Raw genomic sequence first — 6,985 nt, 5'->3', positions numbered from 1 at the left:
TGTGACTGTAGCAGGGTTGGAGGTCGCATTTAGGACATGGATGTTTCAGTGAAAGAAGGCAAGCAAGGTGTGGCAGCCCCACAACCCTGGTGGAACCACAGCAGGTGATGAAGAGTGCACAAAATCTACACATGCCTCTGGAACCTGAGATAAAACAGCACTCTCAGCACAAGATAAGTGATTCTGTCTAATTTACCGTGTGGATCTAATAGCTCCTCCTTTTGAAAGAACTCTCACCTATCTATCTGATCCCTCTTTCCCCTGCCCCAGCCGGGTTCATTAACAGTTGATTTCCCTGGGCCTGAGATAGGTCCTGCAACACTCCCTGAGCCATTCTCCTACCCTTGGAGAAGAAACTAACAGAGGGAACTAAACAGAGACAAAATACTCTGCTTACTCCCCTAACCTGGAAATTCAGAGAAGAAGCAGCTCCAGTCAAGGCACAAGTGGTCCACAGACTTTGTCTTTCACCCCTGCATAGATCCAGGTGGCCCCATTACAGCAGATAGGATATAGCTGTTATATTGCAAGGGCGAATCTGTTTGAGGTCTGATTGTGACTGTTTCAGCTGTGCTGTGGAGAGGCATATTTTTGACGTTTGATACCACTCTGCCTATTAAACAGGACTCTCACCTACCGGCTCCACCCATGCCACCTAGCCACCAGTGACAGAGGTCCGAGGATAAGTGGTGCCTACCAGTCCTTACAGTTAAAAGCATTGGATGCCTATGGTATGGGTGCTGAGCCCACCCACCAGACCATTCTAAAGAACAGCTACGTGCCCTCCTCACAAATATCTGGGGAAGGTTGTCAGACCCCTGCCTTCCTCAGAGTGTGACCCCCTGCTACTGCCAGAAACCTATGCATACACCAATAACCACTGATCCTCTAAAATCGTAGGTGAGAGCCTGCACCACACACTAGGTGAATGACTACCAGGACATGTGAGCTGAATCTATTCAAGAATAATGAATGGACTCCTAGGCTCATATACCTGGTAACAGCTCTAGCCATCTGCTAACAGGACATTCGTGCTTTAAAGGCTCCAATAATCAAGTTAGCTCACTCTAGTAGCCTATTTGGGTATATCAAAACCAAACAAAGTAAGAAGCCAGGACATAGTAAGCAAACACAAATTAATACAAGAACTTATAGATGGCTCGGAGACAACAGTCGATATCAAATCACACAAAGAAGCAGACCATGATTGCTTCAAAAAACTCCCAAAACAAAGTATCAAGGAATTTTCTGGATGAAGATGTCTTCCTGGAAATACCAGGTGTAGAATAGAAAAGATTAATACACAGAACTCTTCCAGACGTCAGGAAGGAGATCAGGCAAAACACAGAACAAGCCAAGGAGCACACAGATAATGCAGTGGAGGAAATTAAGATTAATCAAGAACATAATGAAAAATTTAATAGGCCTCAAGAATCCATAGAGAGACAGCAATCGGAAATTCAGAAGATTAACAATAAAATTTCATAATTAGACAACTCAGTAGAAAGTCAACAGCACAGAATTGAGGAGATGGAAGTCAGAATTAGCGATTCGAAGACAAAACACCTGCAACAATATATTTGAAGAAAATTCAGATGAAAGAATTTTAAAAAATGAAGAAACCGTAAGAATCATGTGGGACTCTCTCAAGAAGAATAACCTACAAGTGATACAGAAACCTACAGAAAATACAGAGACAATTGTTGAAGATTTGTTGGCTGAAAACTTCCCTGACATCACAAAAGATGAAAGGTATCTATCCAAGATACTCATCGAACCCCATACAAGGTAGATCCCAAAAGAAAGTCACCAAGACATAATAAAACATCCCAAAACCAAAGACAAAGAGAATTTTAAGAGCAGCCAGGGATAAGCAAAAAGTCACCTACAAAGGAGAATCCATAAGAATAAACTCAGACTACTCTGCAGAAACCATGCAGGCAAGGAGCAGAAAAATTGCCAGCCAAGAATCACATATCCAGCAAAATTGTCTCTCAAATATGAAGGCAAAATTAGGACATTTCCGGATAAACAGAAGCTTAGGGAATTTGCAAAACCAAACCAAATCTACAAAAAATACCAAAGAGAATTCTCTGGTTAGAAAATCAGTAATTTCAGATATCAACCCAATACTAGAACACAGGATGGAGCAACCAGATATCAACCCAGATAGGGAAGTCACAAAAATAAATCAAGATAAAAAACACTCAAAACAGGGAATCAGTGATGTCATTGTATAAAAGATGACAATATTGAATAATAAAGAGGGACTATTTTTTAAATAAAGTAGTCATAGATCTTCCATAAGGAGAGGAAATCAAGGCAATATAGGGAGATACGAGTTAGATTTAAACTTAGAAAAATGTGGGAAACATTAAGGTAACCACAAAGGAGGCTAATAATCCTACAAATCAAAATAAAATACAAGAGAAGCATAAAGACTCAGGAAAAACAAAATCAACAACAACGAGGAGGAGGAACACACAATTTAAAAAGAAAAACTACTCAGCACAAAAAATAAGTGGAAAAATGAAACCTGTCAATAACACACAGAAAAAGACATCAAAATGACAGCATTAAACTTATACCTATCTATAATCATGCTGAGTGTAAATGGACTAAATGCACCAGTAAAGAGACAGAGAGTGGTAGAATGGATTTAAAAAAAAAAACTCATGATCCAACTATATGCTGCCTACAAGAGACACATCTTAGACTTAAAGATTCAAACAAACTAAAACTCAAAGGATGGAAAAAAATATATCAAGCAAACAACAATCAAAAAGAGTAGGAGTGACTATACTAATTTCTGACAAAACAGACTTCAAACTTAAATCTACCACAAAAAGTAAGGAAGGACACTACATAATGATTAAAGGCACAATATACCAGGAGGATATTACTATGTAAAATATTTATGCACCCAACAACAGGGCTTCGAGATACATAAAACAAACTCTAACAGCGTTGAAAAGCGAGAGAGACAGCTCCACAACAATAGTAGGAGACTTCAACACACAACTTTCAGTGAAGGACAGAACATCCAAAAAGAAGCTCAGTAAAGACACAGAAGAGCTAAATGCCACAACCAACTTGACCTTATAGACATATACAGAACACTCCACCTAACAGCAGCCAAGTATACTTTCTTTTCCAACGCACATGGAACATTCTCTAGAATAGACCACGTATTACATCATAAAGCAAGCCTTAACAGAATCCAAAACATTGAAATAATACAAAGCTTCTTCTCTGACCATAAAGCCATAAAACTACAGGTCAATAACAGAAAAATTGGGGAAAAGAAATCAAACACATGGAAACTAAACAACACTTTGCTCAAAAACAATTGGATTATAGAGGAAATTAAGGATGGAATAAAGAAATTCATAGAACCCAATGAGAATGAAAACACTTCCTATCAGAACCTTTGGGACACAGTGAAAGCAGTGCTCAGAGGCCAATTTATATCAATCAGTGCACACATACAAAAAGAAGAAAGGCCAAAATCCAAGAAATATCACTGCAGCTTGAACAAATAGAAAGAGAGCAATGAAAGAAACCCTCAGGCACCAGAAGAAAGCAAATAATAAAAATTAGAGCAGAACTAAATGATGTAGAGAACAGAAAAACAATTGAAAGAGTTAGTAAGACCAAAAGCTGGTTCTTTGAAAAGATTACTAAAATCAGTAACCATTGGCCAGACTGACAAAAGAAAAACAGGAGACAAAGTAAATAACCTGAATAAGAGATGAGATGGGCGATATCACAACAGACTCAACCGAAATTAAAAGAATCAACAGAATTCTATGAAAAATTGTACTCTAACAAATTTGAAAACCTTGAGGGAATGTTATGTTATGAGTCGGAATTGACTCGACAGCTGTGGGTTTCGGGTTTTTGAGGGAATGGACAAATTTCTAGAAACACATTACCTACTTAACTAACACAAACAGAGACAGAACAACTAAATAAACCCATAACAAAAGAAGACATTGAAAAAGTAATTTAAAAACTCCCAGCACAGAAGAGCCCTGGCCCTGACGGCTTCATTGGGGAATTCTACCAAACTTTCAGAGAAGAGTTAACACCACTACTACAAAAGGTATTTCAGAGCATAGAAAAGGAGGAATACTCCCAAATTCATTCTGTGAAGCCAGCATAACCCTGATACCAAAACCAGGTAAAGACATGACAAAAAAAAAAAAAAAATTACAGACCAATATCCCTCATGAACTTAGATGCAAAAATCCTCAACAAAATTCTAGCCAAAAGAATTCAACAACATATCAAAAAAATAATTCACCGGGACCAAGTGGGATTCATACCAGGTATGCAAGGAGGGTTCAACATTAGAAAAACAACCAATGTAATGCATCACATAAATAAAAGACGAAAGCCACACGATCTTATCAATTGATTCAGAAAAAGCATTTGACAAAGTCCAACACCCATTCATGATAAAGACTCTCAGCAAAATAGGAATAAAAGGAAAATTCTTAAACATTATAACGGGCATTTATACAAAGCCAATAGCCAACATCATCCTAAATGGAGAGAGACTTAAAGCATGCCCCTGAGAAAGGGAACCAGACAAGGATGCCCTTTATCACCACTCTTACTCAACATTGTGCTGGAGGTCCTAGCCAGAGCAATTAGGCTAGATAATGAAATAAAGGGCATCCAGATTGGCAAGGAAGAAGTCAAAGTATCTCCATTTGCAGATGACATGATCTTATACACAGAAAACCCTAAGGAATCCTCAAGAAAACTACTGAAACTAATAGAAGAGTTCAGCAGAGTATCAGGATACATGATAAACATACAAAAATCAGTTGGATTCCTCTACACCAACAAAAAGAACATCAAAGAGGAAATCACCAAATCGATACCATTTACAGTAGCCTCCAAGAAGATAAAATACTTAGGAATAAATCTTACCAGAGATGTAAAAGACCTATACAAAGAAAACTACAAGACACTACTGCAAGAAATCAAAACAGACCTACAAAAGTGGAAAAACATACCTTGGCTGTGGATAGAAAGACTCAACACTATAAAAATGTCTATTGTACTCAAAGCGATCTATAGATACAATGCAATTTCAATCTAAATTCCAATGACATTTTTTAATGAGACGGAGAAACAAATCACCAACTTCATATGGAAGGGAAAGAGGCCCTGTATAAGTAAAGCCTTATTGAAAAAAGAAAAACAAAGCGGGAGGCCTCACACTACCTGATTTACAACCTATTATACCAGCACAGTAGTCAAAACAGCCTGGTACTGGTACAACAACAGATACATGGACCTATGGAACAGAATTGAGAATCCAGACATAAATCCATCCATATATGAGCAGCTGATATTTGACAAAGGCCCCAGAACAGTTAAATGGGGGAAAAGACCGTCTTTTTAACAAATGGTGCTGGCATAACTGGATATCCATCTCCAAAAAAAATGAAACAAGACCCGTACCTCACACCATGCACAAAAACCAACTCGAAATGGATCAAAGACCTAAATATAAAATCTAAAATGATAAAGATCATGGAAGAATAATACAGACAATGCTAGGAGCCCTAGTACATGGCATAAACAGTATATAAAACATTAGTAACAATGCACAAACACCAGAAGAGAAATTAGACAACCAACTCTACAGACAGGGACTGGCTTGGACTATAAGATAGACAATGACGCTGGTGAGGAGTGAACTTCGTAGCTCAAGTAGACACCTGAGACTATGTGGGCGACTCCTGTCTGGGGGCGAGATGCGAAGAAGGAGGGGGAAAGGAGCTGGTTGAACGGACAAAGGGAACACAGGATGGAGAGGAGAAGTGTGCTGTCTCATTAAGGGCAGGGCCACGGGGAGTGCATGGCGGGGTGTATATGGCTTTTTGTATGAGAGAATGATTTGATTTTTAAACTTTCACCTAAAGCACAATAAATAATTTTTAAAAAAAGATTCCATAGAAAAAACCTAATTAAAAGGGGGGAAATGCAGAACATACTTTCAAATCCTCATGGACTCCAAATTTTCCGGAGCCATGAAGGTTAGATGAATCCCTGAAGCTATTGCCCTGTGTCTCAGTTATCTACAGAACTACCACAAGTGGACGGCTTTAACAAGTAGAAGTTTATTTTCTCACAGTAAAGGAGGCTAAACGTCCAAATTCAGGGTGTCAGCTCCAGGGGAAGGCTTTCTCTCTCTGTCGACTCCGGAGGAAGGTCTTTCTCCTCTTCCCCTGGACTAGGAGATTCTCTGTGCAGGAGCCCCGGTCTAAAGGACACGCTCTGCTCTCGGTGCTTCTTTCCTGGTGCTATGAGGTTTCCCCTGTGTCTCTGCTTGCTTCTCTCTTTTATATCTCAAGAGATTGCCTTAAGACACAATCCACTCTTGTAGACTGAGTCTTGCCTCACTAACACAACTGCGCCCATCCTCCCTCATTAGCACCATAGAGGCAGGATTTACAACACATTGGAGAATCACAAAATACTGGGAATCACAGACCAGCCCAATTGATTCATACATATTTTGGGGCACATATATTCTTTGGAAACCCTGGTGGCATAGTGGTTAAGTGCTACGGCTGTTAACCAACAGGTCGGCAGTTCAAATACGCCAGGCGCTCCTTGGAAACTCTATGGGGCAGTTCCACTCTGCCCTAAGGTCGCTATGAGTGGGAATCGACTCGACAGCAGTAGAAACGGATGAATTGCTATATATGTTTTGCTATGTATGTTCTCAACAACAAAATTAAAAAAAAAAAAAAAGAGGGGGGCATGGGAATGTCCTGGTGTGATGGAACACCTGGGAATATCTTGATGGTGGTGGTAGCGGTTGCACCATTGTATGCATTTGTCAGTACTCCTGAATTGTAAGCTAAAAGCAGCAAATTTAATGTTATCTAAATTATACCTTGTTGTTGTTGTTGTTAGGTGCCCTCCGGTCGAGTTGGTTCCGACTCATAGCGACCCTATG

Source organism: Loxodonta africana, chromosome X (assembly GCF_030014295.1).
Source record: "Loxodonta africana isolate mLoxAfr1 chromosome X, mLoxAfr1.hap2, whole genome shotgun sequence".
NCBI lineage: Eukaryota > Metazoa > Chordata > Mammalia > Proboscidea > Elephantidae > Loxodonta > Loxodonta africana.
This window is presented reverse-complemented; position numbering follows the sequence as displayed.